The sequence below is a fragment of the Clinocottus analis genome, unplaced genomic scaffold (genome assembly GCF_023055335.1).
Source record: "Clinocottus analis isolate CAN_PGR_092001 unplaced genomic scaffold, fCliAna1.0.p SCAF_19, whole genome shotgun sequence".
In the NCBI taxonomy this organism is placed as follows: domain Eukaryota; kingdom Metazoa; phylum Chordata; class Actinopteri; order Perciformes; family Cottidae; genus Clinocottus; species Clinocottus analis.
In genome coordinates, this window is record NW_027175920.1 from 4,375,994 (window position 1) to 4,400,049 (window position 24,056).

At 44.1% G+C, this 24,056-nt stretch overlaps 1 protein-coding gene across 1 annotated transcript in view; it reads left to right on the forward strand.

Moving 5' to 3' along the window:
• The first annotated feature begins 10,830 nt into the window (after positions 1-10,830).
• chst15 (carbohydrate (N-acetylgalactosamine 4-sulfate 6-O) sulfotransferase 15) overlaps positions 10,831-24,056 on the forward strand; it is a 31,492-nt gene continuing 18,266 nt past the window's right edge. The window contains exon 1 of the mRNA XM_068583405.1: positions 10,831-11,038. The gene's annotated coding sequence lies outside the window, so the exon portion shown is untranslated. The remainder of the gene's footprint in view (positions 11,039-24,056) is intronic.

The window sequence follows — 24,056 nt, forward strand, 5'->3', positions numbered from 1 at the left end:
AGGATCGACGGCTAAGCACACGGAGGAAATGAAATCTAAAAACCATGTTTAGAGATAAACAGACCAAAACAAAAGCGGGTAACAGCGCAGAGGAGGGACGAGAACCAGATGTGGTTTCAGTTTGGAGCGTGATTCACCACATTTAATGGCAGCAGCATCGGCAGCAGGACAATGACCCCGTCTTAAAACCCCCCGAAGTGCTGACGAACCGCTTTAAATGTGCGCGTACAATATTTCCACGGAGTCACTCTCGCATGGAAAATGTGAGGCAGTTGTGGGGAGTTTGGGCCCACTCTGCTCGTGTTGTGGGACGCAGCGCTGAGCCCACTTTGAACTTTATGCCCCAGTTTCTCACTGTCAGACACAGCAGGCATCATCCCACTGTTCCCCCATGAAAGCAGCTCGGACCGGCCATTATCCGGCAATAAAGCCTTTGGCTACGCTGTACGGTGGCCAAAGCCCCGGGGGATGGGATAAGACGTGAGGGTGGATTTGGCACTCAAAGCTGTAAATCTTTTTTACATGCCCTCCTCCCAACTCATGTTGGAGGCTCTTGCTGTCCGCGCTAATTGGTTGAAAGGACTCTCCCGGCTCAAAGCTATGAAAAGAAAATGAGCGGCGGGAATCCGATTGGCTTCGCGTACACACACAGGAGTTTGGGAGAATGACAAAGGGATGAAACAAGGTCGGAGAAATGAAAGAGGGAGAACGATAACAGTCGTGTAACAATGTAGCGCAGTGCAACGATGAGTCGCTGTGGACTGCGCAAGAGAAAATATATGAAAAACGTTGAACATTTTGGTTGCTTGTTCACCTTCTTTTCAAGAGTCAGACTGAAACCACTTATGTCTGTGTGCTAAATATGAAGTAGAGGCGGTAGCTTAGCTGACATGAGAGGGGTATCGATCTAACGTTCACACTGTTTCTTCATTAAATCAGTTAATTCAAATGGCACAAATGTATGCTTGAACATATCTCAACCGTCTCAACCGCAGACTGAAAGTGAGAACACGTCCTTGTCCTTCCCCAGAAATGCATCTTTAAATTGTTTGCCGCCTCCAAATCAGACATTGGCTCTTTATCCATTTGAGGCGTTTCCATCAAGGTGAAGTTTCTTCTAGATAAAGAATTGCAAGGAGAAGAAAATAAGCGAGATATGTTAAATTGCCACGAAACAACTTCAAAACAAGCTACTTGAAACATGATTTGCACCATTGCAGGAGGGACACGTGTACTGTTACATTAACTGTGTTAAAAAAAAAATAGATAGAAAAAATAAAGATGGGGGAGATAATGGCAAACAAATAATCAGAGCAGGAAGTATGCAAGAATCTGTGTTTTGGAAACAGCCGCTCGGAGGGTAGTAATGACCTTGGACATGAGCCCATGTCGGTTTGAGTCAGCAGACTGTGCTGCTGCTGCGATGCTGCTGCTCCAATAACACCTGAATCAGTGTGAAACAGCAAGCCATCACAATAACGCTCAGTAGAGACGAGGTGTGTGTGTGTGTTGTGTATGTGTGTGTGTGTGTGTGTTTGGGGGAGAGGAGATTTGTGGGTGTTGTTGGGACAGTATATGGGAACATCTATTTGAAGGTTGCAGCCAGTTCTGAGTACTACAGATTCATAAAATCTTATCACCGCATTACACGCTCCGATTTGAAATGAAGCAAAACGTCAGAATGAAACAAGGCAAGTCGTGATGATGTCGTGGATGACGAGAAGCCCAAATAACACCCTGCGGCGGTTGCTATTTTCAGACCTTTTTTAATTACCGGCCCCAGGGGAGCCGCATCTGTCAGAGGTCGTTGTCTCCGACTGAACTTCGGCTGTGATCTTGCTTTTTGACCCCAAAAACTAATTGGAACTAAACATTTTCCTCTCAATGTCTTTAGTGCTGGAATGGCGAGGTCAATTAATCGGCAGAAAATAAAGTGCCAACACTATTAATTGTATAACCATTAAATACAATAGTTAAGCAATTTGTGTGACATGAATCTATTTGGGTTTCGAACTGCTGGTTGATAAAAAAGAAAGAAGATATATTTAACACGCAACGGCCACTTTCCACTATTCTTTGAGATCGTGAGAACGATTAATCAATTAACGTCAGATTAGCGTGAATCATTCATTAGCGTCAGCCCTTTTGTTCCTCCTCAGCGTGGCCTTGCTGGCCAGTATTTTCCGTTTCACAGGTGCAAGTGAGCACATGAAGTATTTTCGCCAATGTTTTTTGGGACGAATACGCCGCGTCCACTTTCCATTCCCTTCCCTCTCTTTTCTTAAGTCTTGCCTGATCCTCCCATCCCTTCTGCTCGATGTATTCTCCCCGTTGTGAATGAATGGGACTCAGTGTTAGCGGAGGTTTGTGAAGTCACCCCCTTGGCAGAGGAACACAGGTTGGCACCTGGACGGAGCAGCTGTCTCGCTGTCTGTGACGGACAGATTGCAGCTTGGGAAACACGACAAGCAGCCACACAGCCACGCAGACAGCGACCTGGCCACCCGCCATTCAATTAATCTCCACCACCATCAGCCTCACAGCCATTTTGACTCAGCCACAGATTTACTCACCTGTGTTCCCCACCACTCCTACCAGTGGAGCGGAGCCCAGTTAGACAACATCCCCCCCTTTTTCCATTTTACTCCAAGCGAGGAGAGGCAGAGAAAACGTCCCGTAGTTGGACAATTCAGCTGGAATTTCTGAATTACACTCAGAGCCGTGTGTTTCTCTAATTTAATAGATCAGCGTTTGACAGGCCCCATAACTTAAAACCAGCGACATGTATTTCGACTGCAATTTGATCATTTAATCTGTTGCACAGAGGTTGACTTTGGCTCTTGAGTGAATGTGAATGGCTGCTTTTTCTCAAAACGTGAACCTCTGGACTTTTTCTTTCATTCACCGGGCCGCCTGCTTTTAATCTAAAGTTTCAGCTCATGGCTCCATGAATGCGTTTCTGTCTGTCACCCCGCCGACCCCAGACACTTTGTCACTTGTCTTGGCATGTTTGGTTTAAATACCAAATTTGAACCATGAAGCGTGTTCATTGTTTTCATCTCGTGATTGTTTTCTTTTTTGAGAGAGGTGAAACAATGAAGCTATTAGTTGATTGACAGAAAAGCTTTTTCTCCTTCTTTTTTGGGGGGATAATTTAATGCATTTATCAGGACTCAATGTCAGACATTTGCTTTTTTCAACTTGCTGCATTTCTTAGTTTTATAAACTGAGTATGTTCTGGGTTTAGTCTGTCAAGGAATTGGAATACTTTCCCCTTTCCCCCTCCAATAGTTACCTAAATACATATTCTAAATCATGATTCCTAATGAAAAGGACCTTGAATATCAAAAGGTTTCAATCAACTCCTGCATCAGCATTTAGTAGAAGTTAACTTTTCCACTCCCCGATAAGCACCAGTGTCCCTTTATGCTTGTCCATGTCTATGTGCTGCTGTGCACAATAGACTCAGACCTTCTCTCACTTCACTTGTCATTTAGAGATATAATAGCCCGCTGTGCCCGATAAGTACACATAGAGCTCTGTAATGGACTTTATCTTCATATTCAATCTCCATATTACATTTTCCTTGAGAAATTCCCCGGCTTTATGACCTTATGCTCTTTGAAAATCTCTCGTGATCACGGAACTAAAAAAATCCAATTTGGGTTCCTCACTATCAGGCCGTGAGTTTTAATGAAATGGCTGCTGGGGTATCTCTGTTCAGAGAGCCATCCTGCAGCATGTTTACCCATCAGGACAATGGTAATTGCTCCGTGGTTAAACGTGAAGGCCGAGCAGTCATCACGCGGCTGTAAATCCCACAACGCGACGCGTTGAACCAATTATCTCCATTTCATCTGTGACCGGAACACCGAAGAGGCCTCGTGCCTGTGAAATCAGCTTTAATCACTCGAGTTATTTGCATGGAAATGGTTATTGATTGATGGAAATAGCCACACGGCCATGCCTCTGCTGCAGCGCCGAAAAACATTTGTCATTTACTCACTGTTCTGTTCACTCGGGGGAAGACAACAATCACGCGACGGAAGAGTGACTTTGAAGCTAAAGCTGCACACACACAACAGAGTGAGCACCGGATACACCATCAAACTGTTTCTTATGAAGCAGAGGAAATGTGATCCCCAGTGTGCGCACCCTGAAACACCGAGCACAAGATTTGAAGTGAGCCGACTGAAAAATAACGTGCATCCACGCTCCGGCTCACCGCAACGTAGTGCCGCATTCACGACTCGGCATCACTTCAAACGTCTGGATGTGGTCTCCCCTCCCCCACCCCCCTCCACTTCAAACATAAACAGCACAAAAATATACTCCTCAAGCTGCGTCTGCAGTCGCTGTTGCCTGTCAAACCCAGCCAAGAAATACTGAACCGATGAATGCAAATGAAATCTGAGTGACAGGTTTCCATTACGACTGCTTCATTATGAACCTCTTAGAGTCCACCGTTTATTTACACGACAATGTCATTTAGGAGTCTCATTAAAACAGGATTAAATGCAAATCGGAGAAAATGATACGCACTTCTGTTTACCTCCAGCCATCTTTCGGTTCACGTCCGTGTCTCGGTTGCTGTTTGAATTCCTCTGTCGGCTCATTAAAAAGCTTCAGTCCCCAAACCAGTGAGGTTTGTTTCCTGGCATTAGGCATGTTTAACATTTTCCTCAGGAAGACAATAAGGAAGGAGTAACTTCTCTCCCACTAAAATAGATTTATTCCCTGTGTTGCATTCATAAGTAGATGCAAATGTGAACATTTCCTGGGAAAACATGTTCCTATAATATATTCCTGCTACAACCTACAGAACCGACATTGCCATTATCTTTCCATTAGCAAAACCCTGTTGGCAATTATTGCTGGATATGACGATAATATGTGACGAAACCAGCGACGTTTGCAGAAAGTCAATGCATTTGTAACCCCGGAAACATCCAAAGAGCATTTTGAATGCAGGGGGAGCTTTTCAAATAATATCTGAGCGGAAAAGTTATACATTTGGGTTTATTAGTTATACATTCCATCCCCGGAGCGCTCTGACTGGCAGTCGATAAGCTTTAGAAACTACAAATGTGCCTTTTTCTTTCAATGCTTTCAGCAAACACACAATTAAAATCTTGAAAGCGATGGATCTTCAAGGTTAAAACGCTGACAATTAGACTTCTATTCACTGAACTTCTGAAGCCAGTTGAATACGTCAGTCTGCGTTGGACAAATGAATGGGCCTTTGCTTCTGTGCGATATGTGAGCAACACAAAGCCTCTTCATCACTCGTTTATTTTAAAGCAAAGAAACACATTCAGGGTGATGACGTGTTTTGGCGCAGCGTTTGGTTTTGAAGAGTTGTGTGTGGGTGTGCACGAGACGTTGACAAAAGGGATTTTGCGGCTTCAGGCTGCAACAAATACTGACTTTCCTTTGGGACTAATCTCGCAATTAGATGGTATTGTTTATCTTACATTACATAGTAAATCCATCACAATTACCCAAAAGCCCAATGTGATGTCTTCAAATTCTGCAATTTTTTTTTTTGCCAGATTGTTTAATACTCAAAAGATATTCAATGTTCAAAAGAGAAAAGCAACACATCCTCACATAGACGCTGAAACTAAACCATATTTGGCATTTTTGTTCAGTAAATGTTTTAAACAAGTAATTCATTACTCAAATTGTCATCAGTTAATATTCTGTCGTTTAGCGCTGTAACTAAAGATTATTTTCGGTGTCAATTAATCGTTCATTTCAAAAAATTAAAAGAAATCGCAATCTATGAGCCAATAGTGATGTCTTCAGGGTTTTTTCCCCCCCATGTTTGTTACATTATATTGTGTTGTTTACCTTTAGGTATGGGACATTGTATATATGTGTGGAAAATAAGTACACTTTTACGGGAAAGTGGGTGGTGACCCTGCCTAGCGAGCTGATGTATGGCGTCCTGTCCAGCTCTCCGGGATTTGGCTCTATTGGCTTCCTCCAGAGACGGGACCTCTTCAAGAAAGTCCCTTTTCCACGAGAAGCAACCACAAACACGAGCAGGGCCTCATAAATCAAATGTGTATTTCTCTGCCGTTTCCCCTCCAACGACTCTTTGAGCACAGCTTAGTCGATGCGCGACGCGGTTTATTCATTCTATCGCAACAGAAAACGTTCAAATCGTCCATTCATCCGTCGATGTGAAAAGAGGTATGGCGAAGACGATGGAGTGTGGCAGCTTCGATCGAAAGACCCCCCCCCCACACACACACACACACTTTCCTTTGCAGAAGTGCTGAGGCGGCACTGTTGTCGGAGGAGTCAGGTGCTGACATCTCCGCCCAGACTGTTGAGGCCAATATATTACAGAGTTTACAGCAGATTAACACATGTCATGATGATAATAATAACGACACAGATGAGCTTTAGTCACCTGGACTTGGAAGGGCCCCTGGAGCCTGAGGAAAAACATCCAGCGATGGTGGTACATTTAGCCTGCTGTGTCAAGCCACTTAGCATTATATATATATATATATATTCACATGGTGTTACTCTATATCAAACCATCCGTTCAGCTCTCTATAACGTCATGTCGAGGAGACGAGAATTCAGTTTTCGTTTGGTAAGAACTTCTAAACTCTGGGTATTTGGAAAAAATTAGAAATACGCGAGTTAGAAACATTTAAAAAATGAACTGACGTCATCAACAGAATGTGAAGGAAAGCGTTGGCATGATGTCAAAGCCCTCTGTGTGTTGTGTTACTGAAATGAGTGAGCCGAGCAAGAGAGGCGTGAATCCTCACTGGCCTCACGACTCAGCGCTCTGAAGCACAGCGACTATCGGTGCGTCTCAGTGTAGCGCAGCCATTATTTTACTGCACATCAATTAATACAAGTATTTCCATGAATCTGAAAAGAATCTGCCAAGGCCAAACTCTTTTACCGACCTTAATCAAGTGTTGTGACCTAAATACAAGCGCACAACAATGTTACTTATGGTTTTGTTGCCGCTACTAGCAGCTATTGTACTGAAAGAGTTTAAATGCGTGACATGATTTCAGAAGAGTTTCATCTTCTGTGAGAAGGAATCAGCTTCAGGCTGAGAGCCACAGACGAGGTCTGGAAGTTGGAAAGTATTGAGAAAGATTTTGGGATTTTCCATGAGAATTGTTGACACTATGAAACATATAGATCACGATACAAACACAATCGTCTTGAGGTTGAGAAAAAGTTGCTCATTTGAAGATTTGGGCTTGTATAGGTAAAGACGGTACGAAAAATGAGGGACAGTAATTTCTGTGTAAATGCAAACGTGATATTTTTGTAATGTTTCATGACATACATCAAATGTTATCAGTGAAAGAGGAATAAAGCCATTCTTGTGTCTGAAATTGCATTCCACGATCTTTGTTCAGCCCATACAAATCGGTGCTGAATAGCTTTTTACAAATATCACACGGGTCAGGTGTTAATCACCTCTCAGCCTTGACATACGCAACGTGGAGTGAAAGCGATGAGCAATCCTCAGACTGGAGAGAACCGCATGGCGGCAGCTGCCTCCGCTTCACAGAGTCAAAACCAGACTTGGCAACCGATGCAGTTCCACAAAATACAGGACAAAATAGAGACATCTCATCCCCTTGCCATGACCAGAAGTATTGGAAACACACTGCATTCAGTGGAAACAGTGAATAATTTCAACACGAGGTCAGCTCTTCTCTATGAAATCCCCGATATGATTCCATCAGACATCTTTACCGCTCCCCTCTCACTAAAAGGCGCGTGTAAAAGCTATTATTTCTAATCTCATTCGACTGTCCTGCTCGGTTCTTTGCGGCGTTTTAAACTCTTTCCATTACACAGAACACTAAAAGCTCAAAGACTGTGTTGGAGCTGACAGCGGTGTGCTGTTCATAAGAATACCCCTCAACATGAGGAACTGTGGGGAGTCTCGCTCCGCTCACTCACCGCTCTCTTTCTTTCTCGTGGCTTTAACCGAGCTGCAGTTTCCTCCTCTCCATCCAGGTGGGATAGAAATTTAATTATTGCAAATCCTGGTGTGCATGTGGACTCAAATGAGTTAATTACAGGGAATCAGCCTGACACTACAAAGTCTTGACTCGACGACAAAATAAAAGCTTTTCAGTTTGATTTCTTTTGGCTGCTCTTTCAAGGACATATGCAACCTGACAAACTGTAACTTCATAGACTATTTTGTGGTTCTTTGATCCCATTTGGAGGCTTTAAAATCAGTTAGTGCCGTGGAAAAGTGCCACACTGCGAGTTGGATTCTCTGACCATCGACACTGTGCAGTGATGACACTGAATTGATTGTTACAGTAATGCATCATGGGATTAAATAATGTCATGCCCACTGCCAAATATTCACACTTTGATCTTTGGCATGCCCTTTTTTTTCGAGAAAGCAATGCTGGAATGTGTGCGAGGAAATAAGCAACTGAATGGCGCCACCAAAGTAAATTAACTACGGTTCTGGTTCAAATATCCCGTAATTCATTTCAGAGGAATTGGCTCGAAGGTAGAAAAACAAAAAAAAAAAGTGACACAAGGGCCTTAAAAACAAGCGCACACGCACAACACGCACGTCGCCTTAATGTGTGTGATGAAACGCACAGAACAAATGCGGCTATGCAATTTTCTTAGCTCAGAACACACGGAGAAACAAATCAAACAATGGCAGCAACATTTTCACATTTGTTCCCTTCCCCAGTGACTTCCAGCGGGCTTTAAAAGAGACGGAGGCTGAGACGGGCCGCTGCTGGGAGGCTCGTCTGACTGGTTGAGGACGTGGGGCCCACCGCCGGCTCAGTGACTCATGTGCGCTGGATGACTTGCCAAGGAGACAACCAGTCATTACACTTTATCACCACCACCACCACCATCATCATCATCATTAGGGTTGTTCATCAGAAGCTTTGAGGGTGAATACTTAACTGTGTAAGTTGTTTGGATTAAGATCCTCCTCGGGTGAGATATACCGCTGAAAATCACAAATATTCCTTGTGTGAGAAGATGCAATTCTTGAAAATCCATAACCTCCCTCGGGTTAGTTGTTTATCGCAATAAAGGAAAATACATATGGGCAATAACGGCTGTCGGAGGCGTTTGAAAACTATGGAAAACAGCCACTGAGGGCTTAATGGAAGCCATGATGAGGATGATTCAGCACCGGCTCCGTGACGGCGTCATTGAAACACAATATGGAAGATCACATTTCAAGCTTTTGTGAAACCGTCGCGATGAATCATCTCCCACATCTCGGTTGCACATGCTACCCTTCTCCGTGCTGCTGGACTTCATCATGCGGGACTTGGGGGTCTGCCCGTGGACAAACACACGTTCTCAAATGAATGGGAAATCATCGGGCTTCGTGTGCCCAAGCAATTTGCAGCGCTTTCCGCTTTATTCCTTTGTCTGGGAGGCAAACACCTTGTTGTGGTCTAAATTCTCCAATTTCGAGCCGCGGCAGTAATAGCGTAGACACCACTACACTAACTCATAGCGAGGGTAAAAAGAAAGCAAAGGTAACCTGGCCAATGTACAGGCATAATGCGGCCTCCTATAAATCTTCCTTTGCCTTAATGGTCTGAGTAACCGGCCAGTGAGCAGCAGCTGTCTTGGTGGCCACGCTCCCCTCCCCCACCCTTAAGCGAGCCCTGTGAGACACTGAGAGGACGGAGCAGCACAATAAAACAACGGCGGTCCAGCAGAGGCCTGGGCAGTAATATGCGATGGCGGTTTTTGTGTGTGTGTGTGTGTGTGTGTGTGTTTTGTGACTACAGAGGTCTGTAGTGTGTTTGGCGCGGGACTTAAAAGAGCTCAGTCAATGGTGAGCTTAAAAAGGGGGCCAGTTCTCGCAGATTAGAAAAGGCATATTTTCTCATTCCCCGTGCGTTTAGTCTCAGTAAATCATGTAATGTGGATGTGGAGAGCTGCGGGAGAGGGAGCGTCTTGAGAGATAGAATAACACACTGTTAGTCATTAGCTTTGACCTTTTCATGGGATTTGTAGAGAAGAAAAATCATCGTGATTAAAGTAACGTGTAAGAAAAGAACTTGAATCATGCAACCCAAAATGAAACTTGTCGTTCCAGAATAAACGTGGTTCCTGTGGTCTCAAAACGCTCTTCTTTATATGATTGTCAAACCTTTCCCTGTTTTATGTGAGAGGTAAATGGCCTTACTGCGTGCATTAAATGTGTATCTTCAAAGGGTTTAGTGCGGACAGTTTAGATTTGATCAAGTACGTCATACGAATGAAACGGAAGGAGGGAATTAGATTAGGAGAGGGCACTCTTTCTGTCTGTGGCAGTTGATTTATTTATCTATCTTTAATTAGAGGAGTGATATGACATGCACCAAAGCCCCCTGGCAGTAACCCAAGCGGTGAACGCCGCGGCTCTATGGCATGCGCCTCAACCACTAAAGGCCACTGGGACGTCCCTTGATTTAAGTGCAATCTTTCAATCGCTCTGCTGTGAGCACCGCACATGCAATTACTTTCACCTCGAGTGTGTCAGAAACCGATATCTAAAGCACAACGTTGTGCATGATTGCATAGAATTCTGGGCAAGTGATGGAAATGTGTATTTGTAGATTTGTGTGCAGTGACCCTTTAATTGTGTTGCCGTCTAATACACTAATACATTCTAATAGGAGCTCTCCTGTTCATAAAGATATGTGTGGTGTCATTTTTACTCCACCAGCATGAGAGAGAGAGAGAGAGAGAGAGAGAGAGAGAGAGAGAGAGAGAGAGAGAGAGAGAGAGAGAGAGAGAGACGCTGACTCCCACCGCTCATATCAGAGCTCGAGAGAGAGAGAAGCAGGAGGGAGAGAGCGGCTGTCACCGCGCAGATAGTCCACAACTTGTTCACGTGGAACCGCCAGGCGAGGAAAAGAGAAATAATAATTACACGGACTTACAAATGCCATTAATCCCGTGACCGGTGACTGGAATGGAAATATACGAGCCGGCAATGAGAAGTTGATCCGGGTGGTCGCGTGAGCGCTGCGAGAAGAACAAACTCATGGTAGGTTTTTTTTTTTAATTTTTTTTTTTAAATTTGACACATGTATTTCTCTGCCATGTTTACCCTTATGCATTTTCATTCGTGTCCACGATTTGTATTTCTTTTTTGGCCATATGTTATTGTCCGGTGAAGTTCATGTCCCCGGGTTTCAGTCTCGGAAGAGTGTGTGCACAAATGGAAAAGTTTTTTTTTTTTTGGAGGTTTAAGAGGGTGTGTGTGTGTGTGTGTGTGTGTGTGTGTGTGTGTGTGTGTGTGTGTGTGTGTGTGTGTGTGTGTGTGCGTGCCCTGTATACAACCGGAGACATCGCCAATATAACGGGCTCCTTTCAGCGGAGCGGCGCCCGCTGCCCGTAGAGAATGAATGGGTCGCTATGTATTCTAATCTAACTCCAGAGTTGACTCAGTGCGCTTGAAAGTGGCAGAGAAGAGCGGCTGCTTGTGGAGTTAACGGCGTGTAGACTCGCGTGTGTCGTGGAAGAATATTCTAATTCATCCATAACAAGATCAATTAGACTGTCGGTAGAAAAAAAAAATCTAATCACAAGTCTCCATCGGATGTGAGGGGCTGCTTTTAGTGCAAGAATACCATTTTTTTTTTTTTTTAAATCGCGTTTTTGTGCGTGAATATGTTTCGGGGGCTTCCATTCATGAGGTGCGTGGCTTGTCTGCCGTGAGAGCCAAAACAAAAGGATCTCCCGCTGACCAATGAGAGCAGGGGGGAGCCTCGAGAGGGACGGAGTGGTCCTCTCTTCCCTTTGTCCTCCACCTGAGACACGAGAATGGACCAACGTACCGCCGCGGGGAGGCTGGGACTGCTGCTGGACAAATGGATCCCCATGTGCGTGCACAACAGAGACATGTTGCGGGTTAAAATACACACACTGAGTTGTTGCTGCCTGTTTGCGCTCGCGGAAGCACCTCGTACACGGCACAGATGAAGTGTGTTCAGGAGCCGAGGAGCCATTAAAACACCTGCTAATTAAACGTCCCACAATTCACGCCACAACATCCCTAATTGACTGTTGCATTTAAAAGAGGGATCTCTCGGCAGGCTCATTGCAATGCATCACGGGACTTAAGCGTCCACGATGGGCGGATGCAGGATGGATTCATGGGAGGGTTGATAAGTTTTGTTTTAATGGTTAAGACATGCCCTCGGGGTGCATCACATCACGTTAACCTCCTCCCACTTCCCCTCATTACTTTCAAGTTGCACGAGTTAATGTGCGGAGTAGCACGAAAGGAGGCTTCAACTGTACTTTACTCTGTACGCTTTCAATTATGCACATTACAACCGTGATGGTTTTATACAAGCGCGAGGAAACGCAGGCAGATGGGGATGCAAATGCAAAGTCTTCAAGAGCAGCAGCTAATCGATTAGTCTGATTTAAACGTCTGAGTCAATTAGCAAGAATACAATCCACGCCCTCTCTGGCTCTACAGCTTCTCAAATGTAAAGGTAAGATGAATATTTGGTGTTGGAACTCTAACTGGAGAGCGCCAGAAAACCTTTATTTGACATTTCACATACTCATTTATAATCTGTGGTTCATCATGAGGAGAAAACATAACGATTACGTGTTGCACTAAAAAGCACTTACAGTTGTAAAGCGCATAGTCCACAATGAAGAGTTTGCTTACAAGTTGACACGACGCGCGTGCGTGGGAAGCTGAGACGTAGGCGGTGGCGTAATCTCTCTCGCTGCAATATATGAGGATACAGCGAGTGGGATGGATGATTAGGATGATTTAAATGCCACGACTGGCAGCCACTCTGTTTTGTTTCCCCCACCGCACATTTCCGTGGAGTGACTGAAGCACTTTGATGAATTACTCCGTCCGAACTAAGTTGAGCTGTAATATTTCCTCGAGATTTAGACGCAGGCTGATGGAGCGTTCATTTAAAAGAACTTATTGAGTAAACACACATTGAATCGCGCCGTCGCGCGTCATCAAATCCGCATGTGAAACAGGACTTTGTGCAACTGAATAAAGAGAGATGACTGTGAATGAATAAGAGGATATGCATATGTCATAACTCCTCTGTTAATAAGGAGAAAGCGAGATGTTATGGTCTTTTCAGCCAGACTCTGGTTACATGTAAATGTGAGCACAGCGGGAACTGCAGCTTTCAGATGGAATTTCTCTCCATCATTGGTTTTCATTTGAGATTCCAGTGATGCTCTTTCAGTCATGGACCAGCTGTAGACTAATTATTGCTACACAGACAAAGAGAGAACGCCTTTGTTATTGAAATCTTCCGATTTCTAAAGCGAAGGGAATTCAATCGGAATGGCTGAAGGGACCTTGGGGAATTCAATTTAAATGGTCTTTTTTTAAAGTCACTTCATCATGCACGCTGGGGAGAATGATGAAGCAAACGTGCAGCAATGAGGCTGTCGCCCTTTTCAGATTCGCAGAGGTCGTTAGACAAAGACAGTGATAACACATATCCTCCTGTTTGCACACATGTGGAACAACAGACTGGATTAGTTGGAGTCCAGTAGATGAAAGTCAACGCTGTATCTTTTGTTCTGTTTGACTGCCTTGTTGTGACACTGTGCACTTAGTGTAACATATTGGCGTTTTTTTTTAGCTGGATCCAAATACATACTTCCCTCTGTATTGTACAGTCATGCTGCGTTCGCTGTCACACAGATGTAACAGGCTGTTGCTTTTGTTTATTTGCACAGCTTTAATTTTCAAAAGGAACGGAAATGTGCCTCTTTGGAAATGGATTCCTATTTCCTCAAAGCTCTGGCAGCCTTATGATTCATATAAAATAACTAGAGACCCAAAGAAAAGATAAACAGTGTGCAGCCCCCGACTTGCTGCCAACTTCCCTTTGCTCCACTTTGTCTTTTGTGAGGACGCATACTTGTCTGGGACATTTTGCACCAGACGGGGCATCCGACTGTCCCAGAACCTCAATGTCTGGTCCCCAAAACCTCTGACTGGTCCTTCAGATATCCCTGCGATTCGCTTGTTTTCCCAGTGACTCACACATTCTTGCCTTGCTCTGATAACTCCGACATCTCCCCCCACCCCTCCGCCCCCTTTCTGTTGGATACATCTCCTTTTTCAGCCTGAGAGCCTGAAGCAGCATTCTGTGTTTCTCAAATGGAGCATTTGACCTCTCTTTTTAGGGGTCTTTTATTTCAGTCCCTGCTAGTGTAAGGTTAGTGTCAAGTATGCATCAGGGGCCGCAGTGAGCCGGTCGATGTGGCTCCTCTGGGCCACGGGGCTCACGGATTGTTCATATGGACCCTCAACCAGGCGTATGCGGCCAACGTTAGCACATAACAGGGTCATCTGACCGCCCTTCCAAAAAAAAAAAGGATGTACTCTAAAAGGCCTTTTACACACTAGGGGCTTGACAACGCGCTAATGCAAACTCGCCTGCGAAACATAGTTCACATCAAAACGATTCCAACAGGCAGCGACATCAGTTCGGGATTGGCATTTTTCTCATACTTTTCTGCACATTTTGACTCTCAAACATACATTCATAAATTGATCCTCTCTGCAGCATTGCCGTTTATGGTTGGGCATTTGAAAATGGACCAATGGACACTGTCATAGCCCTTTATTGATTTTAAAATGCCCAACATTCATTGCTTCCAGCTCCTCTAATGTGAAGGATGGCTGCTTTGTTATAAGTATTGTTGTAAAATCAAATATTTTAGACACAAAACAAACAATTTGGGCTTTGGGAAATTGTGATGATCATTATTCATTATTTTAATCGATGGGCTAATCAACAAGCAAATCAAAGATGTTTGCGCATTCATGGTTCCCCAACTGAACGCTGCACATCCGTCCCCATCAGTATGCAGATTGAGTTTCTGCATCAACATTACCAAACCGACTGTCAGATGCTGTTTTGTTCTGCGTGTCTATTTAAAGTTAAGACCTGAGCCGCTCAGCAGCCTCTCAAAACATGTCAGCTCGTGAAGATGCCATCTTTAGCTTCACTCCTTTCACCAGTAACCCTTTGTTGCGTAAATGTTTCATAGACAGGCTGCTGTTCTTGTGCGCTGGCGTCTCGGTGACAGCAGGCTCCAGTTTTAGACTGAATGATGATCTGTCGGGGGGAGACGGTATCCGGCTGCCTTTTCCGACTGTGCTCGAGTGCAGAAGTTGGACTTTGAAAATAATGGCGCATGCAGGAGACCGGTGATGGATGGATCCCGCGATGAAGTTATGTTATGTATTCCTGATGAGAGCAGTGGATCAGCGGGCGGGATTTATGTGGCGGGGAAGGAGCAAGCACTCCAGAAGATGCTGTCTGACTTAAGTAGCGGTCCGAGGCTATTTGTCATTGTGATTGATGCGCTTCTAGTGATTAAGCTAACATGCTGACAGACATTAATCTGCTCTATCTTGTGAATGGCTTGCACAGAAGTTTTTTTATCTTTTTTTCTCCCCCCTGCTGTGTCATTGGCTGTAGTAAACAAGTAAACAAGAAGCATCTTGTGTGCTTCAATCTTGTCTTGTCATACTCTAAGGTCTATAGTCTTTAAGAATCATTTGAAGTGGGCTAACTGTCGTTATATGACTATATAAGTCATGTCCCTGCCTATGAATTCAAACCACGCACGCTTTCTGGACACGTTCAGATACAAATATGTTGCAATTTCAACTCCCCAAGGTGACATTTTCTCCTGTGATTTTGTTTCTTTGTGAAGTCGCATATTAAAAGATGCACATTATTTATTGTATCCTGTGTATACAAACCAATAATTGCAACAAATGATGTGAAAAAGCATGCGAGTGTGTGACTTACATATCTTTCGGGACACTTTTCTGCAACAACACGAGACACTGCGCGGGACTTTGAGGTGCTGAGTAAGAAGGTAAATCAACCCACAGTTGCTGTGTGCTGCTGCCAAGTTGGGGTGTGGGAGTGGGGAGAGGCGGGGGGAGGGGTCATCGCTTGTATTAATGACGCATGGGTACCCAAACTGGCCTCTATTTCCCTCACCATCTGCACTCAGTTGTGTCGTATAGATGGAGTCCGACGAATGAGAACACGGCGCTCTTTTCCAGCGAGGGGTTTGATTTATGGGACTGTGTGGTGTGGGGATACTATTACTTATGCAGAACAAATTGTGTCTATAATTATGTAAAAAAAAATATCCTGTTAACTAAACTAAATACACAACTGGTCTTATCTATTTATTATTAGCATTGCAATGGGTGGGGAAACATTACAGTTAAGCTTAATTGCTTTTGGCCTTGGCTGAATTTTTTCTTATTTTATTTTGTTTTTTTAGAGGATTCGGTTTTGAGCCCTCACCCCTCGCCTCCCCCCATCCCCAGGGAGGTGCAGGAGAGATGAAGAGGGGACACGGAGGGAGAGATGTGAGGTTCATCATAAATATGCTTGAGCTGAAGGGCAATTACTTTAAAACTCTCAGCACCCAATTGCTGCAATTTGCGTCCAAACTCATATTCCTTCTCAGTCATAACTCAGTCACATCTTAACAAACAGCCGTGTAAGACTTTGACAACCCATAATTTAAACTGATATTCACTCCCACGTGCCCCAGAGGTGTTTCCTGCAGCAAGACGATTCATAAAGAACGAGGTTGGCTTCAACGGTCGAACGTCAAAAGCGGGATTAGAACTCCTACCAACAGTCGAAGTTAGTTTCTTTCAGCATTCAGACCTTCATCTTTCCATGACCATAATCAAGTAGTTTTAGTTGACGATAGATCATAAAAAAACGCTCTCATGAATTGGTTTTGTAACGATTGGCGTGTTGGTAAATGAGGCATGTTTAGCACATAAAGGCTTCTGGTGAGAAGAGACGAACAATGGGGAGAAAGGGCAAATTAGCTGTCGATTAAAAAGAAAAATTAAATTACAGAGAGCATCCAGATTTCTGTATTATTGATTTGAAACAACGAGGAACAATGATTCAGTTCTTAAAATCTATATTTACGCTGCCCTTTGTTCATGGATGCTGTCATGTGTTGCCATGGAATCCCATAGTTTAGCAGGAGGATCCCGTATTAGTGGTTGTGTGTGTGTGTGTGTGTGTGTGTGTGTGTGTTTGTCTACAGTATCTGTCTTCCGGATGTCCCTCTAATGGGCCTTAACACAGATCTGTGGGGACCTCAACAATATACAGCACCGGGGAGAGATGTGTTCATTTTCCAATTACCTTCGGCAAATCCTTTTAAATGAGCCACTGTGAAACCTTTCAACACCACGGCCATTTCTCACTACACTGTGGGTTTCCTTTTTTTTAATGACTAACAAACCATTTAGATTGCTCATGATAATTTCATGGCATCACTGGACCGCAGACAAGTTGAATTTATATGTACTCCATCTTCCTGCTTACTCCGAGTATTGTAGCCGAACATACAGTTTAGTTGGGGATTGTAAGTGCATGCGAGCAGCGGCCCCCCCACCCCCCGGGCGAATTTCACCACAGCAAGAAGGCAACATATTAACTGGCTCAGACTGGTAAACAGAAGAAAAAAAAACTTGCATGCACTTGCCACCTCGCTGCACGTCTGTTTGAGTTCAAAGGTCAACATTGAGTTCCGTTTACCAGACAGCCTTGAAATGTCCAGCAGAAGCGTCAGACGCACCTGCGGGGCTGTTTGCATTTTTTAGGCCGTTAGCCGTGAGGAGGCTCGCTCCGACCCGGCCCGGGTCACGGGGAAGTCGTACAAATGTTATTTTCATCGCTGCAGCTATATCGCTTCGTGGGATTATCCCTGCCAAGTTCATTTGGAGCTGGAGTTTTGTATCTGTGCAGGCAGCTGCCGCCCGTATGAACCTTTGGCAAACCAGAGAGTTTTTTTTTTTTTGTGGTTACACTTTGCAAGATGGATGTGCTGTTGTACTTAGAACATCTATCACCCTCCCTCCATTTGTCAAGACGTGGCCAAGCAGGTGGAGTCGTGATTAAACTGTTTTTTTTTGTTGTTGTTGCTACAATCTACTTTCAGAGCATACTGAACAGGGCAGCTGGTATTATTGTGATTTATGCTAAACCTCACACTCAAATTACAGTGCGGGGGATCCTTCTCCGAGAGAGGTGGAACATATTGGCGAGCATAAAAAATGAAGATGCCTTTCAATTAATCCTCCGCGTTAAAGAGGAGACCTCTTTATGCTCGCCCTTAATTTGGAGAATTAACCTGCCCGCCTGTCCGTTAAACCCGGAGAATTTGTCCCAGCCTCGGTTATACTGCAGGGCCGCATGTATAATGCAGCAGGGGGAAGATAAAGCGCAGCAACTTATAAGTTGGAAATCCACAGACCGAGTTAATATTATGGATCCACCGGGATGCCCTCGGGTAGCCTCCCTAAAACGGTTTGCGTCAGGCCCACTGCCGAGCGACGGAGCAGTAAGCCAGCCGGCTCAGTCGGAGCCTACGTTTTGTTAATTCACACGTTTTCTTGGCAGTCATAGGCTAACACTCAATCCGTGCACATATCCCATATCTGGCAGGAGGCTCAGCGCGGTTGAGAGATGAAACTAACTAAGTGTGTAACGCTACCGCACAGGATTACTACACGTTTCCTGCAGAACCTCAAGGAAGGGAATTAAAGAGGAAAACGGAAGGCGCTCTGACAACATCACAGTGCTGTGGTGCTTCTCCTCATCGTACACATGTAGTGTTTAATAACATCACTTTTTTTTTCAGTTTTATGCCTTTATGTTGTATCTCCATAAATTTTTTTAAAAAAAAGCTTAATTACTGCTGGAATCCTCACAGCTGCAGGATTGGACCACAATTATATATATATATATATATATATATATATATATATATATATATATATATATATATATATATATTTTGGGAGACACTCCAAGTTTCCCTCCAGCTTTCGTCACGAGTAAACACATTTGTTTGATGTCGATAAAAAGCAGAGGCACAGCTCAACTGGAAAGAAAGTTTCGCTCAATTCTCATTTGATTTAATAAACAAGCTCCATAGTTATTGGCCGTCTCGTCCTCAGTGGCTTCAGCTTATATGACTCCACGGTACCGTCATCATCATCATCTTCTGTCTGCTGGGCAACTGCTAAATATATCGGCCCACTGAGAGCAATGAATTACAAACAACACGAGACATCCCAAGTGTCCCGTTCCTTCTGATTAATGTAAGGAACATGAGTCAATGATAAATGAAAGACTCACAACACCTCTACATATTCATCGCGCAACCATTGTGTTAACCTCAAGCATCGACGTGTAGTAGTCACACGTACCTCGGAGCATTTCATAAAATCACACTGTTGAATGCTAACAAGCTGTAAACTCTTTGCTAATTAGCCTTAAGTGTGATAGATTTAAAACAATGAACTTATAATTGAATTAAAATTTCCCAAGCTGGATCCCCTAAATAATAAGTCACCACTGGGAATGATGTCAGCACTATCAGGTGAAATGTGATTACTTTCATTTCTGCATTTAATGGACTGTCTTCCTCTTTGTGTTCACAAGCCTTCACAAAACCTTCCGAAAACCAATCAGAAGAAGTCAAAACTGCGTTGCCTTTGAGCCAAGAACATGTTTTAAACAGCGGTTTCCAAGCTGGGGGGTCAGTACCACCAGTGGGCCGCCGGATAAATCTGAGTGGTCGCAAAACGGAAACAGAATCGACAAGCAGACATAAAATTAGATGCTTTCATTGCCAGGATCAGTCACTCATGTTTGATGTTTTTGGCTACTCTTTTGTTCTCAGCTTCCGTTGGGAACATTCCGAGCACTTGGATCTATGTTTCCAATTTCTCGACTTTATTGGCTCTTATGATAGCCCCATTAAGTTTACCGAAGTACATACTTTATTTAGATGTTGCACAGATGTGCCATAAAAGGCACATTTCAGTGACGGGTTACTAACTTTAAATGCAGTGCGATTCCAGAGAATAGAATATTGTTCACAGATGTGTCCTACAAATGTCAACAGTGTCACCGGGCAAAACAACAAATAAATATAGCCTTGAAAGCCCTCGCCGCAACATTTCTGTCTTCGTTCTACACAAGCGTTCCGGTATTTCCCCTAAATTTTCTGTAAGCCGATTTGGATCCGAGCCATTTATGCTGCACTGTGGGTTCAGAGGCATTCCACTGGAAACAGTAAACATTCACATTGGATTAATTACCAACTGCTTTTACCCCCCCGAGCTCTGTCTGCTTCTTGTCAAAAAAGGAAGATTAACAGTAGATTGAACTTTGGTCTAAATGTAGAGAGACTGCCTGTCAGGTCTCATGAAGAGAATGAGGAGGGGAGCAGGTGCAGGTGTTGCGAGAGTGTTCAGAACAAAGGAAAAGGTGTTCGTCCGGAGGAAAGAAGTGAGAGAAGGTAAAGGGACAACGTCTCGCATCAATGGTTTGCTTCTCAGTTGTTCTTGCGTGACACTTTCACTTATTTGTTGGACCGCTTGTGGGAAGCTTAGTTGTTTTTTTTTGGCCTCCTGCTAGGAAAACAGTTCTGATGCCGAGTTGTTAATGCTGCTCGATATAAATGTCTCAGGCTGCCACCCACGTTATTGGCAATTTCAAATCAGGAGAAATGGACCTTTAGGGGACGTGGAACCGATTGGCACATATTTCACAAATCTAAAAAAAAAAACAAACATCCAGTCCTCCTACGCAAGACTGAGCGCCCAAGAATCAAAGTGATATTTCATGACTTCCCGTTCACTTAGCCTCCCCCCGACCAACCAACCTACTCACAATAATGTTCCTCTGTCAGTCAGCATTACTGAACGCCGTCTCTCCTGTGTCTTCGACTTCAACCCGTCAGAACATCTGTCAGTGATACAGCTTTATATTCCACAAACAAAGATTATGATCGAGACAAAAACAACAAAACAAAAAACATCTGACCGCTGACACAGAAAGCGAGACAACAAATGAAACGGAGAAATTGAAATGAAGTGACTTGAAGAGCTTCTATATCCCAAAAACTCTCCGACTGTAGCAGGAAAAATAAAGAGATACACACGAGGAAGTCTCCAGAATTATATGAATTCATCGGAGTATACATTTTCTGAAGTTAGATAATAAGTTACAGACACATCCCATCCAAGTTCGTCCTGCTCCATTATTCATCGGAAGCCGCTGTGCGAACACAGCACTGTTTTACATATGCCCCTCAAACTTGAAGCTCCTTTTCATTTCACAGAAGAAATCCTTGATTGTTTATTGCGTCGGAAATGCAATTCTTCGATTAAAATGACAATTGTTTCCTCATAATTTGATGTAAACTACGCATGACCTTTCACCTTTCCTCTACTCTCTACATTAGCATTTTAAGTCCCAATTGAGCATCATTGTAAGTGTTCTGCGTAGAGACCAGATCCCCCCCTACGTGCTTCATAACATATCCTTTACCGCAATCAATCATTTAAGGAGCAGCCATTGTTTTTTTGGCGCTTTTTAATGACACAATCATAAGCACTTATCCACCTCCGAAGGAGCCCAGGCTGTGGGAGGCTGCCAGTGAAATTAAAATAATGAATAAAAGATAAGACGCGGCAAAGTGCTGAACTGGGACTCCTCCATCCGCGATCCCAGCTGAGCGTCAGTTATGAATCCAGGGCAGAGGCCACATTTCTCGCCACCCCTCCGCAGCCGTGAGAGCGTCCAGAGGCTGTGTTGATAATTTGACCCGGCGGCTCCTCGTTCGGGTCACGGTCGGGTCCACTGGTCTCCCGGGGGGGGGCCTCCTGCCTGACTTCCTGGAGATTAGATTTTGATCTTTGGTCAACAGTGTGTGTGATTTGACGGAATGTGATGGATGACTTCTCCCTGGGTGATATGACGAATGAATCCACTCCGAGCCGCAGACAATACTGATCTTCTCTCTCTCTTTCTTGCTCGTGTGACACGGGTCTGATTTACATGATGAGATGGGGCTGCGGGCCCCGGGGGCGCTGAAGAAGGAAGTGGCATATTTGACAGGTCAGGGGGCTCCTGCTCGCTTTATTATCGCTGAGCTTCGTGGTACATTGTAGCCCGACGCGATCATATTCCCAGATGTTTCTCTTGTACTCGGCAGCTATTGCAGGGAGTAATTTCACATCTCAGTGGCTTGCTTTGGTTCTTGCTTGATGCCGTTTCCAATTGATTTCATTCATTTAAACAGAAACTTTATAGATAAGGCTCATCAGTTTCCATTTGTATCATGCATTTATTACAAGTATTTATTTTGATGATTGAATTTGATGAGCATTATTTGAGATGTCCTCATCACAAGATGCATATCTTATGCTTATGTGGGAGACAAAAACATGTTATCATTTTTGAGATTCAAACAAAATCAAAGCCCAGTTTTGATACTTATATCTTTATATAGTTACCTTTTTGGTCGTGGAGGAGTCTGCTGATCCCGTGCTGGATTCAGAATGAATTACTTCTAATGCAAACTCAACATTTCCTGACTTCAGCTGCTTCACATCAAAGCATTCAAATTCCAGAAACGCACAGTGACTTTTACTGTGAAGCAGCCACAGGAAACGCAACGTACCAAGTCATTCTTCATCAGAAACAGTCTACAAAACAAGATAGTGGTCATATTCTAGTTTCATGAGCGAATCATTTTTTTAAATAATAGAACAAGAAGCAGCTGCAGCGAGCCGTTAGATGAAGAGGTGACAGACACCTCCAACTCCTCAACAAGGTAGCCAATTTGACGGTGTCCAGATTGTTTGGTTTCACTGTAGACAGATAATACAAGTGGCTGTGTTTGCCGTAGTATTACCCACTCTGATAGCACGGGAACCACCGGTCTCGCCAAATCAGCCAGGATTGAAATCTCTAAGGATTACATCTTTAAAATCAGTGAAAACCAACATAATCTAAAGAAAGAAATAAGAATGGAGAGGGCTCTTGTCTCTTTAACATCCCCCCTGCAACTTAAAATAGCTTTGACACTGGAGGAGGCAGCGCTAGTGTCATCAGCAGCTATTTATCACCCGCCCACTCCAACCAATCGCAAGGTTGCTTCAGTGTCACATGTCAGGCTCAAACTCATGGCTGTACCACCCTTGCAGTGGCCTCATGCTGAACTTTAATTATTATGAGTGGCCTGGTGGAAAAACATCTTCCTCCAGCTGACACAGCTGTTCTTCCTCCTGACATCTCCTATCACGCTCTCGTCCGACGCTCTCGCCCGATGCTACGCTTCCTGTGTTTTTGGTGGACGTCAACCAAAATCCACTTCCAGTCTCTCGGAAATGTTGAAGGGGTCACGGCAGAGAGGAGGAGCAGATTGTTTCTCAGAAGAGGCCACGCATTATACGCATGTTTACTGCCCTTCAGCTAGTATTGGCTTTTACAGTCAGATCATTAGCTATTAGTGGAGAAAAAGCCATAACGGTAAACTGCTGGGCGATGCAGCCAGTATTCTGCTTACAGTCTGAAGTCATTAGTAGTGTACTCGATTCTTCAGTTGTGTGTGTGTGTGGTTTTTTTTTTTTTGCTTTGGAGGATCTGTAAGTGGTCATGAAGGGGAAATGGCTTTTCAGACGGGCTTGTTCCTGAATGACAAACTGCTTTTTCAGTATTACGATGGATGGTTGAAATCAGTCGGTGAGGGTAGGTCGAGAGTACTCCTGGGCAGCTGCACACAAGGACTCTGTGGACAGAATGTGCTATCCTGTTCTCAAGGTCTCCCAAGTCTTTTCATCACGTAGGCTTTCAGTCCCCATCAGTTTGTCCTCATGTTTCTGTTCCTCCACACCTCGAATGTAACTAAATTGCAGCGCTCGCTCGCTTTGTCTCGTTTCTCTTTTCTCTGGCGATGTGGTCGGGAAGACAAGTGAGGAGCAGATTGTTGTTTATGCCGTGCACATTTTACTGGAATTAATCTGTTTTTCCTACTGTCACAGACAGAGTATATGGGGAAATGTCCATGTTTGTGTCTGTATATGGAGGAAGCAACACCGTCACACTCACTTTACACACCTGAACAATGTGTCAGGAGTACTCACTGCCTGGCACGATAACACATTTTTGTTAAACCGCTATATTCTCCCG